The sequence below is a fragment of the Balaenoptera musculus genome, chromosome 3, assembly GCF_009873245.2.
Source record: "Balaenoptera musculus isolate JJ_BM4_2016_0621 chromosome 3, mBalMus1.pri.v3, whole genome shotgun sequence".
In the NCBI taxonomy this organism is placed as follows: domain Eukaryota; kingdom Metazoa; phylum Chordata; class Mammalia; order Artiodactyla; family Balaenopteridae; genus Balaenoptera; species Balaenoptera musculus.
The window spans coordinates 164,683,207-164,695,598 of NC_045787.1; the positions used below are offsets into that span (position 1 = coordinate 164,683,207).

The 12,392-nt window shown below is 41.7% G+C and overlaps 1 protein-coding gene across 2 annotated transcripts in view; it reads right to left on the bottom strand.

The window, feature by feature from the left end:
• The window catches only part of ZNF177 (zinc finger protein 177), a 34,126-nt gene extending 23,607 nt beyond the window's left edge, over nt 1-10,519 (bottom strand). The window contains exons 1-2 of one of the 2 annotated variants that reach the window (XM_036846458.1): nt 10,467-10,519; nt 10,046-10,170 (exon numbers count right to left, since the gene is read on the bottom strand). The gene's annotated coding sequence lies outside the window, so the exon portion shown is untranslated. Of the gene's footprint in view, nt 1-1,505; nt 1,595-10,045 lie in introns of both variants that reach the window. The other variant, XM_036846459.1, reaches the window with a different exon arrangement.
• Between the last annotated feature and the right edge of the window lie 1,873 nt (nt 10,520-12,392).

Here is a 12,392-nt window from a genome sequence, read left to right on the forward strand (position 1 = left end):
AAAAAAGAAGAAGAAGAGATAAGAAGTTTGGCTGGACTAAGAGTTTGGCATGATAAGGTGCTGTGGTCAAACTGGTAGGTGATTTACTAAGAAATGATTCTATAAATGTTGAGACTGACAATGAACAGAAAGCAGCATAACCAGGAAAACAACATTGAAAGGAAATGGATAAAGAGCTTAATGCAAATGCAAAATTTAAAGGAAAAAAATGGGACAGATCCTACTGTCAAGCCAAAAGGAAGTTTAAGAAGGCGAATGAAAAGTTGAAAAGAAAGGGAAGTGTGAGGTACCCAAGGAACCTCAGAAACCAAATGACCTCAGCATCCTTAGAAAAAAAATTCTTCAAAAGCCTCCTGTTTAACATTTCCAAATGGACTGCAGCTCTCATGGATTACAGCTGTTTCTCATAAAGAATCACATCTGCCTTCTCCCTCACTTGGAAAACTCTTCCATTTTCTTCAGCTTTCCTCTTTGTTCCACCTGAAAGATCAGACCAGGTCTGCATAGCTGGTGCCCTGCTCTCAGAGAAAGATGCCTGATGTAAGAAGAACATGCAAGGGATGACAAATACTTCCATAAATAAGGGGCCAAGACTCTGCTCTTCAGAGATACCAAATACTGTCAGGTATAACTTGAGAAGCAACAAAATTGTTCATGTCAACTTTATCAAACCAGTAAATTTTCAAATAAAACTAAAATGCAAACACACACATACTCTCTCTCTCTCTCTCTCATTGTGCACCAAAAGGGTTGTCAGTCTTTTGCCTAAAACCCAAGCTCAAGCTTATATACATAATTTTGAAGGCCTAAGCCTTTTATCCTAGAAAAATTAAAGCCAATACAATGAACAGATCTTCATTTTTAAGAGGAACAACCTGGCATCAGGCAATTGCCATCTCCATCAATGTTCCCTGGAGAAAGAGGAAGGGAGACTCAAAGCCTAGACAGGTTTTATGTTCTTCCATAATCAACCCCAGGGCTTGATGGTCCTCAAGCCCCTTCTCCTCTCTACCTGGACGTATTCATGGTGACCTCATCCAATTACGCAGCTTTAAGAGCACCTCTCTCACCTAACTGAACGTATCTCACCACAACTAGATTGTGACCTCTTCTGGTCTTATTTTTCTCTGTTGACAGGTTAGCCATAGTCCTGAGCACATTACAGACACAGTAAATGCTGGTAAATGAATTATTCCTCCAGTGACAGTACAAATTCTCAGAAGCACATGTTGGCTCCCTGTCTATCAGAGCAAAATGAGAGCACACAATCAGCATGGATGAATTGGACTGAATTAGTAAATACTGGAATGAATTAGTAAATACTGGAGTGATAGTATCATTCTCCTGTGTAAATGAAAGGCCCTAAGACGTGAGGAAATTTAACTGGGGACTCAGTCCCTAAGCAGGCCCTATTTGAAACAGAAGCTCTGTTTCACTAGTAGGAAACATATCCACCTGGTAGGAAGAAGCATGCGCTTTTATAAAAGAATAGATTTCCTACTGACCTGAAAATAATTTGTCAGACACCCAGTCACAATCCTTTCCCCTTCTGACTTCTCCTCATGAAAAGAGAAAAAGTCTTGAGAAAGACAACCTTGAGGAGAAGAAACAAAACCTGAGAATCCAGGCTGCCCACAGTTTCCATACTCACAAGCCTGGCAGCCACTCCACACTAATTCTAAATGAACACACACACACACATACACACACACACACACACACACACACACAGCTGCCATAAAATGCCCTATAGCCCACCTCATCTGAAGTGAGAAATGGGATTTGGGGCTTTGATAAACAAGAAGAAGAGTTTAATAATCTAATCTCATTTTACAGATAAAGAAATTAAAGTCCAGAGAAGTAAAACTGTTGGGTTTTTTTTTGGCTAACAATAACAACTCACCATGTGATTAAGCAGAACCTCTCCTACAAAAATAGGCATACTTACCCCTCTTTCCCAAGTCCCAGGATTTAGACAAAAGGATATTGTTATATACTTAAACCCCCTTCTAGACAGCCCAGAAGCAGGACTGCATAGACCCAGACCACAAGACAGGCTGCTCACAGGCCAGTTAAAGCATGGTCTCTGAAAGGAGCATCAACAAGGACTTAACACAAGGGAAAAGGTCAATGGCTGGCATCCTGTGAATCTGTTAATGAAATCTGCCTTAACATGTCTTATTCCCAAAGTCTCTTCAAGACAGTTTCTGAATTTAATGGATAAGTTAATCTCAATTCCTCTTGATTAAGTAGGAATCTTGCCTCATACCATCAATCTTTATGCAGGAGGCATTACTCATCTGTCATCAAGCATCATTCATTAGCCATCTCTCTGTAGAAGATGGAAGTTATATTATGTGAAAGTCATTAGAAACTGTAGACCACATGAATATAAATAATAATTGCCGTTTACTGAGTACTCATTATGTGCCAGAAACAGTGGAAGCTCATATGATTATCAACATAGTTATTATTACTGTCATTCAATAGTTGAGGCAACTTATGTTCAAACAGGAGTAGTAATTGGCCCAAGATCACCAATTAAGAAGTGGTGAGCCAGAGTCTGAATGCAGGTTACTCTGTCTCAAAAGCCTGAACTCCTGAGGTTACTGTTATTCTCCAATATGAGAATTTACCTTCAATTAAAAAAAAATGCAATTATCTGTTAAGCACAATAAAGGAAAGCACAATAAAACAAGGTATGCCTGTACGTTATAAACTGTAATTGCTGTCAACATACTTTCTTGGAAACAGACATTCTCACAGACCTTGAGCCTGCGACCCTCCATAACCACTTGTCCATTAAACTTTGGGTCATGGAAACAATACCCCATAAACTCAGCATGACTGCTGAGGCCTCCTTACGAGAGGAGGGAACCAAATCTGGGCCCTTTGATATATTCCACCTTCAGGAGGGGTGGCCTCCCCTGTCTCTTGCCAGATGCCATGGTGCTGGAGGATGTCACCCCTCCCCCAGACCCTTGACTACCTAGGAAGCCCCCTGGGATTAACTGAGTAAATAGCAATGAGAATTGGAGGACTATACAAATGGCACTGTTAACCATCATATGTGATGGAGCCTGATGGAATGTTGCTGCTTTCCATCCCTTAGCCATGATGTCCCTAAATAAAGGATGGGACCCAAGAAGCAACACACTTGGTCAAACTTCAGGCAGTCATCTCAGCACTGGATGCCCTAGCCAACAAATGGTCCCATCATCACATTTATTATAAACTGTTGGGCTATTATCTAAAAATTGTCCTATTTCATGGTACAGAACTCTGGCAATCTCTTGCCTCACAGGCACCGAAAATATAAATCAAAATCACATGTCTTTACATATAACTAAGACTACAATACAAGGCCTTGCCAGGATGCTCCTTATTCCCTTTGGAGTTACAGCCATTACTACTAGGAACAAAGACACGCATTTCACTGCTTAGAATACACAAGGCTGGGCTCTCGGAAAAGGCATTCATAGAACTTTCATGACCCCAATAACTGGTTTAACTGAGATGCTTAATAGTCTCCTGAACAATTCCTATTCATTAAATTCCAGTCCAACAAATAAACCTGAAAAGGTCTCTGTTTTGCCCCAAACCTTAACCTGTATTTATAATTTTTTTTTATCTTGCCCTATCCCATAAGGGCTGGAGGCCAGGTTGAGGGGGTGTACTCCACTGGGATCTATTAACCATAGATTGTCCCAAAGACCAGGCAGCTGTTCTACTGATATGGGAGCCTAAACTTTGAGCCTAAACTTCATAAAAAAAATAAAAACCCTGTCGAGTTTAGCTACACACCACAGTTTAGGTAACTGTGGACTTATTATTGGTCTGGGTGCTTTCATTGGTTTACAATCCAGAGGCCCAAACCCTCCAAATAAGACAGTGTTTCAACCAACATGGCAAATGCTGAGATCCACATCAACTGGAGTAGGTACCCACTTGAAAAGGATACTCCAGTCTCACACTCAGCAACATCACCCTGGCCCAGGAGCTCACCACCAGAGATGACGTCACCCCAGGAGACATCACCCCAGTCTGAGATCTCGCCGTTGGAGATGACTTTGCCCCCTGGGCTAACCTGACCCTGACACTAAACCCCAGGGACTGTTTCTTCCAACGCACAGATTGGACATAGGACACTTTGTGCCTTTCTTCCTTTGATATTAGGAATTCTATTATGATTCTGAGTTCCTTGTCTGCTTAGCCCACGATCCAGGTATACTCCTTGCTCTCTGCCAAAACATACACCCCTACACTCCATGCCTACAGGGAAATCTGGTAGAGGTTACTAGTACCGATATCATTCCAAAAATTAATGGGCTGTGTGATTCCAACTACATGACATTTTAGAAAAGGCAAAAGTATGGAGTAGTAAGAAGACCAGAGGTTGCCAACGGTTGTGGGGGTCAGGGAGAATAGGCAGGACACAGGGTTTTTAGGGCAGTGAAAATACTCTGTATGATACTGTAACGAGGGAAACATGTCATTACGTGTTTGTCCAAGGCCACAGAACGTACAACACCAAGAGTGGACTGTAATGTGATCTGCGGATTTCGGGTGATTATGAGGTGTCCATGTTGGTTCATCAACTGTAACAAATGTACTGCTCTGGTGGGGGATGATGATAATGGGGGAGGCTGGGAGGAGAGCAGGGGACAGATGGGAACTCTCTGTACCTTCCCCTCCATTTTGCTGTGAACCTGAAACTCTCTAAAAACAAAGTTTTCATTTTAAAAAGGAAAAGGAATTAGTGGAGATTACTGCTTTTCCCAGGAGGCACGTGCCTCATATTGGCCAACCCCTGGACCCTCTGGGAAGAGGGCCACCCACTCCATGTTTTCTTCCACTAACCGCCTCCAACTTTCCACCAAGACCTTCTGCGTTGCAGCCACCAGCACTCCTTCCCCTTGGTTCCACACACCACCACCCTTTACATATACTTTACTAACTTATCAGCTCATCCCCTCCAACACCACCACTGCCAGATGTGTCACCCTGATATGAGAGTATTTCTAATCTACTCTACAACTCCACTAAGATATTGGTGGAGACTGCAAAAAATTTCAGATTTATTTTCTTGACTAATGCAATATAAATGGGAAACTTAAATTATGGGCTGGCCTACAAGGACTCCTCGTACTTTACCTGTGTTTCTCCTTTCCATTATCACAGTAAAATGTTTTCTGTGTTGGTTAGGGGAACTTACGCCACACTGTCTAAAAGTCTCTACTATCATTGCCCCGGTTTCCTTACTCTCATCAAAACACGAGTACCGACTGTATTGGACACTCACGCGCGCGCGCGCGCGCACACACACACACACACACTTTTCTGTATATTATGACTTTTGACATCTGAAAAAATCCTTTCTGGCTGGGGAGAGACTGCTTCTTGGGGCTAGCCAACTCTGAGAAATAACAAAGGACTCAACCTGGAGCATGACTTTGATATGCAAACTAACCAATAGAGAACCATACTATCTCCAGCAGACCCATCCACTGTAGGAGGCAATATTTCTCTGCCTTAAACATCCCAGGTCCAGGTAGCCAGCAACTAGAGACCACTCTTATACCCAAAGCCTGCCAAAATTATTCAAAGCAGTCAATCCTGGCTGTTTCCTCTGCCCTGCCTTGCCTTTCCCATGGAAACCCCAATAAAGGCAGTGGCCTAAACCTTCCCCTCTCTCCTGTGCCTTCTGCCTCTTGACCATCCTGGTGTTTTCCCACATCACCCTGCATGGTTACATCTTGCCTCGCCTCTAGGACCTAAGAGTATAATAAACTTTGTTATTTCCTGGGCCTCCAGTCTCCCCTTGTGGCAGCACCTGACTGACCATCTCATGAAAGAATATGTAACAGAGCTACTATTGCTTTCTTATTCACTGAGAAACTTTGTTCTGTAAAATCGGAGACTATCAGAGATTCACTGTTTGAAATTGTATCAGTAAGACTGAAACATCCCAATTTTGCCTGGAAGATATATATCATTATTTTGATATTTGACATCAAGAAGGAGTCTTGACTTAAAAACCTGGAACTGAGCTTCAAATAAAGGGTTTCTGGACACAATATTCCACATCTATCTTAATTTTACTGTTTCCAAGGAAACAAGAGCCTGGGTTGTTTGTAGTACGGACCTGATGTTAACCCCTTAACACAGTCCTGCTTTGCTTTGAGACTATCAAATTACTGCTTCCTTTAAATTTCACCTAAATGTCACAATTCTCAGAATCCAGTAAGTATACATTTTGCTTTGTTTGGTTGAGACATCCACGGTTCCTCTGCTATGCAGTCTCCCTCACTGCAATGAGTCAAAAAATCTGGGTTGTTTTGCACTACAGGTTTGCTCCTACTGTTATTAGGCTGCTTTGGTTAGTATAATTGGAAGCAACACAAATTCTATCCATAGAACACTAGTTGACTAAACTACCGTACATGCACTAATAAAGGGCTCAGCAGCCACAAAAAAAGGAAAATCACTATGAACTGATATAGATGGATTTCCAGTATACAGTTTAATTGGGGAAAGAAGTACATTCATGTGAAGGTAAAAAGAAAGGAAGGAAGGAAGGAATATATATATATATATATATATATATATGAATTTTGAGAAAGTTTACATCAGAAACTAATAAAATGGAAATGGTTAGCTACTGGTGGTAATGTGATGTGAGACTTCTGAATATACCTTTTTATACAGTTTTACCTTTGAACCATGAAAAAGTTTTATAAATTAAAAAAATAAGTTAATTCAGAAAGGAAGCAAACCTTAAAACTAAATGTAAACAGAAATGCACATAATAGTGTATCAAACTGATAACAAAACCATGAGAGAAAAGACTTAGAGTTCATACAAATATTTGAGCACAGTACTATGAACTGCATATACTTAATATAAACCATTAAGGACAAAAAAATGCAAAGAAACTTAGTACTTTCTTGAGCAAGTCTACCGTTGGTAGTAATACTGGTATTATAATTTTTGAAACTACTGTACCCATATTGTTGGGTAAAACAATATATTAATGGTATTACAGACCAAGGTTTTTATAATAAGAGAAAAGAGATACAAGTATAAAATAAAGAAAAAAGCACATATTAAATTTTTACTAGGAATATGAGTATGAACTTACAATGTAAGAAAATATACATTTTAATTGGGTTTTTGAAGAATAACAATATGAGAGTATGCTCATGATAATAATTTATATGAAAAGGAGGATATAAAATTATAAATACAATCTGATTTCAATTTTGTCTCAAAAATATATATATATATTTTAGATAACCACTGAAAGGTCTAGATACAGTTATAGCCCAGTAGCACTGAGCCTATCACAGAGACCTTGGTGTCTATAAGGAAAGAGGCTTCTTGGAGAAATCATTGATTACAGGTCTGTAACTGGAAAGTACAAAGTGAACTGGGGATTTACACTCAAAGACGAATAGGTATGTGTTGAACGGACACATGAATCAAATTAAAAGGACTACTCCTGGGGCTTCCCTGGTGGCACAGTGGTTGAGAATCCGCCTGCTAATGCAGGGGACACAGGTTCGAGCCCTGGTCTGGGAGGATCCCACATGCCGCGGAGCAACTGGGCCCGTGAGCCACAACTGCTGAGCCTGCGCATCTGGAGCCTGTGCTCCGCAACAAGAGAGGCCGCGACAGTGAGAGGCCCGCGCACCGCGATGAAGAGTGGCACCTGCTCGCCGCAACTAGAGAAAGCCCTCGCACAGAAACGAAGACCCAACGAAGCCAAAAATAAATAAATAAATTTAAAAAAAAAAAAAGGACTACTCTTGGCCAAGTTTGGGACAGCTTGAGCATCAAATGACAGCAACTGTTTATAATATGATGAATGAAAGAAAAATCCAGGGATATGTTGTGACACTCCGAAAGGGAAAAAAATATAGAGGGCAGGGGAAGTGGGGAGGGAAAGCTCTTGTTTATAGAAGACTGACAGCTAAAGAATGGAGAAGGAATGACAGAATTAGAAAAAAAAAATACCATTTCATAAGCCCCCAACGTAAAAACAGGTTGAAGCGAAGATCAACAAGTGATGTTAAAACCACTGATTGAAAGGATTGGGGAAGAGATTATTCCCATGTTGCCAAGTATCACCCACAGATTACCAAAAAGAAAAATGTGACTACACAAGAGAGAGATGGGCACCTTGACTAAATGCTTTCCATTCCTAATACGCAGTGGGACAACTTGCATTTATGTGCCTCCTGATGGGATACAATATGAAGTACACAACATCACCTAGGAAATTTTCACATCTCTAAACCTGCAGTCTAACTTATTAGCCATTGGCTCGCTCTATGTGGCTACTGTGAACATGAAATGTGGCTAGTGTGACTGAGGAACTGAATTCTTAATTTTACTTACTTTTAATTAAGTTTAGAAATAAAACTGCTCAGTTACTAAAAAACTTTTCAGCATGTTTGGAGCAATCTGGGTTTCCAAATCTACTTTTTCAACAGTAAATTTTATGAAAACTAAATACAGATCAAGAATTTCCAACAAAAATTTAGCATCCACACTGAGATGTGCTTAATGTAAAATACATACCAGATTCCAACAGTTAGTACAAAAGAAATGTAAAATTTTTCATTAATAATTTTATATTAGCTACATTAGTCATTAATTTCACCAATAATTATATATTAATAACTAGATAAATTGGGTTAGATAAGATATATTATTAAAAATAACTTCATTTTTTCCTAACTTGGCTACTAAAATTTTTAAAATTACATCTGTACTTCACATTATACTTGTATTAGACACTACTGCTCTAGACCCAATGTCCACTGTATGAGATAGACAAGTTAATTAAATGAAATCACAGGAAAACATCATATCAGAATGCCAACATTTTACAATACAAAAATCCTGGAATTGGCAGGAACCAAAAATACAGGCAAATGTTTTAGGTAAAAGCAATCTAAAACCAAAATGCAACGTGCAAATCTTATTTGGATCCTAGCTCTCCAAAAAACCGGACAACTATAAAAGATACTCTTGGAAAACTGGAAAAATTTTGGTTTTCTTTTTTTTTTTTAATTTTTATTTTTTAATTTTTATTTTTTTTAAAGAAATTCACGTTCTTTTATTTATTATTTATGACTGTGTTGAGTCTTTCGTTTCTGTGCGAGGGCTTTCTCTAGTTGCGGCAAGTGGGGACCACTCTTCATCGCGGTGCGCGGGCCTCTCACCATCGCGGCCTCTCTTGTTGCGGAGCACAGGCTCCAGACGCGCAGGCTCAGTAATTGTGGCTCACGGGCCCAGTTGCTCCCTGGCATGTGGGATCTTCCCAGACCAGGGCTCGAACCCGTGTCCCCTGCATTGGCAGGCAGACTCTCAACCACTGCGCCACCAGGGAAGCCCCAATTTTGGTTTTCTTGGTGGACAATGCAGTTTTGTTCTTAGTAGGAGACTGTCCTCATTCTTAAGAGATGAACGCTGAAGATTAAAGGCGGAAGTGAATGTCTGCAATTTCCCATTAAATGGTTCATCATAATATATATAACGAAAGACAAAATCTTAATTAGTGAATCTAGATGAAAGGTTCATGGATGTTCGTTTTATTGACGCCACAGATTTTCTTTAGATAAGAATTTCAAGATGAGGGACTTCCCTGTTGGTCCAGTGGTTAGGACTCCACGCTCTCACTGCAGGAGCCTGGGGTTCAATTCCTGGTTGGGGAACTAAGATCCACTGAGCTGCGCAGCGCGGACAAAAAATAATAATAATAATTTCAAGATGAATACCTGAAAGAAAAATCCACCCGTCAAAACTCATCTTACTTACGGTAAATTCAATTCCAACTTCTGCTACTAACAGAAACCAGCCTGCGTCGTCTTCCTTCCCAGAGACTCCTATATTTTTGAAGCTTTGGGGCTTTACAGGGCTCTGATGTGGTAAATTTAGTATTTATATGAATTCCTTCACTCCTGCATTTATTTAGATCACACACACGTGCTGCCTAATAACCTGCAAAGGTTTCTCTTTCCAACGTAATATAACTTACCAAACTTCAATAGCCGACACCCACGGCCGGAACAAAGCCACCGAGTGCTCACCGGGACCCGGGAACAGGGGGCCATTGGGGCCGGAGTCACCGTGACGAGAACGACGGAGATGCTATTCCTTTTCCTTGTGGAGAAAGAACCCAAAGGTTGCTCTGGAGCCTTTTGAAATCGGGAGCATCGCGGATGGAGACAAGGCCTGGCCGACCCGCCTCCTCCCAGAGCTGCCGCCCGGACCTCGGCTGGCCGAGAGGGCCCGGGCTCTCGGGGGAAGGGCCGCCGCCCGGGAGCGCCGGCCGGAGGCCGGGGCGGCCAGGTCGGCGCGCGAGGCCAGCGTCCTCTGACCTCAAGCCTCTTCTTTGGTGTCTTCCCCTCCTGCTTGACCGCACAGAGGAGGGACACACCAAGGGGCGAAAATTTTACCTCAGACCCGCGCCGGAGCGCGAAGCAAAGACAGCCGCCGCCTTGCACACGCGCAGATCCAAACGCGCACGCGCACTTCGAGGTTCCTCGCACAGCGTAAGGGGCGGGGCCTCGGAGGTTGGGCAGACGCCGGAGGCCGCTTTTCTTTCATCTCGGAGTAGAGGAGAGCTACCCTTTTCCTCCCGCGGTTTGGTGCTGGTGTGCTGGGTTAGGCCCCGGAAGGCGGGGCTGTGGCCCAGGAACTGCGTAATGGTTTGTTTTCCTCCATAGCCCATGCGTCTTACATGTCTTACATGAATAACAACTGCTTTTAAATTTTGGTGCATAGTTGAATGCATCATACCTGTCATTGCACAACTCTTGCTGCACTTTCCCCACGGAGGTATGTATACAGTTACCGCCTAGCTGTACTTGACCTTTTCACATGGCAACATAAATTCACTGTGCACCATTCATTTTTTCAGTATAGTTTAGCTTCCTCTCTGTGATTCCCCTTACCTGGGAAGGGAGCTGCAAACCGCAGTTAGGGCGAGAGGGAGCAAACGCTTCTGCATCTCAGTCTGGGGCCTCTGACACTGGAGGTGAAGAGGTGACCCTAAGTTTAAATCTAAGATGGCTTCTGCTAACTATGTGGCTGAGGCTGTTGTCCTGAAGCAATGGGGAGATTCTTTAGCCACTGAGTTGCGAGAGTGACTGTAATACCCAGTTGGACTCTGGTTTCCATTATGCTTTTGAGCTTGACGATCCATTTTAGCTACCGACAGATAACGAAAACAGCTTATTGTAATTTGGGAGACCAAGAAATGTGGAGTTCTCAGTATTAGCCTGGAGTCAGTCAAAGGCTAACGTTGCAGTGACCTCTCACGGTAGAGATTCACGGGTGTTAATAATCATGTCATAGAAGGAGGCAAATAATTAAGGTGTCAATGCACAGTCTACAGTAAGTTTTAGGAATCTTATAAGTCGTCTTTCAGTAAAAGGAAAGGGAATTTTTACTGGCTGTTATTCACTCTGGTGTGAGGGACTTGTTTCCCAGCGTTATGGTCATGAACTATATAATGAACCTACTAAATCTGATTGAATTGTAATTTATCCTTAGAAAGTTTACATCTTTATTATTTATTTTTGGCCGCTGCAGCTTGGGAATCTTAGTTCCCCGACCAGGGATAGAACCCTGGCCCTGGCAGTGAAAGCGTGGAACCCTAACCATTGGACCGCCAGGGAATTCCCAGAAACTTTATGGCTTTAGATAGCAACGTTTTCCAGAGATGAAGAGATTCCTCTTGAGAGGAGGTTAGATCAGGTGACTACACCTAGAATCAAAGTAGAAGAATAGGGAGGTCGAAAGTCTTGGAGATTATGGCTGAGAAACTGGAAGAAGTATTAGGGGCTTTTAGTGAAGACTTGTGGCATAACAGTCCAGGTGTATTGTATTGTCTCATGAAACTGAAATAGTATTAGGAGTCAGGATGTAAAGGAATACTGGAGAAAGCTGAAGAGAGACCTGCTACTGTGAAGTATGTTGATTTCAGAGGTAAAGAAGCCAGAATGGCATTTGGTTTGGGGGCCACAGGAAATGTGGGCACACAGTAAAATTTATAGCCCTTAAGTTTTTTACAAAACAATATCAACTCTCATTATTATTTATTTTTTTAAGGGGATAGGATATTATTATTATTATACTAGTACAAGAAATGAGTAAGCTCTTGACTATGAAATCTGCAACAATAGGTCATACTGCCTCTAGTGCTTTGAGATTTGAGACTGGCACAATTTGCAGAGGCATTGTTATATTGATTCATAAGGGTTCTATAATCTTTCTTTTTCCCACATCTGTAGATGAGGTTGCCTCTGTAGATGAGACATCAGGTACTGAGGAAAGTAAATCAGAAAACTGAAGTAATTATAAGGGGGAAGTGAGTTGGA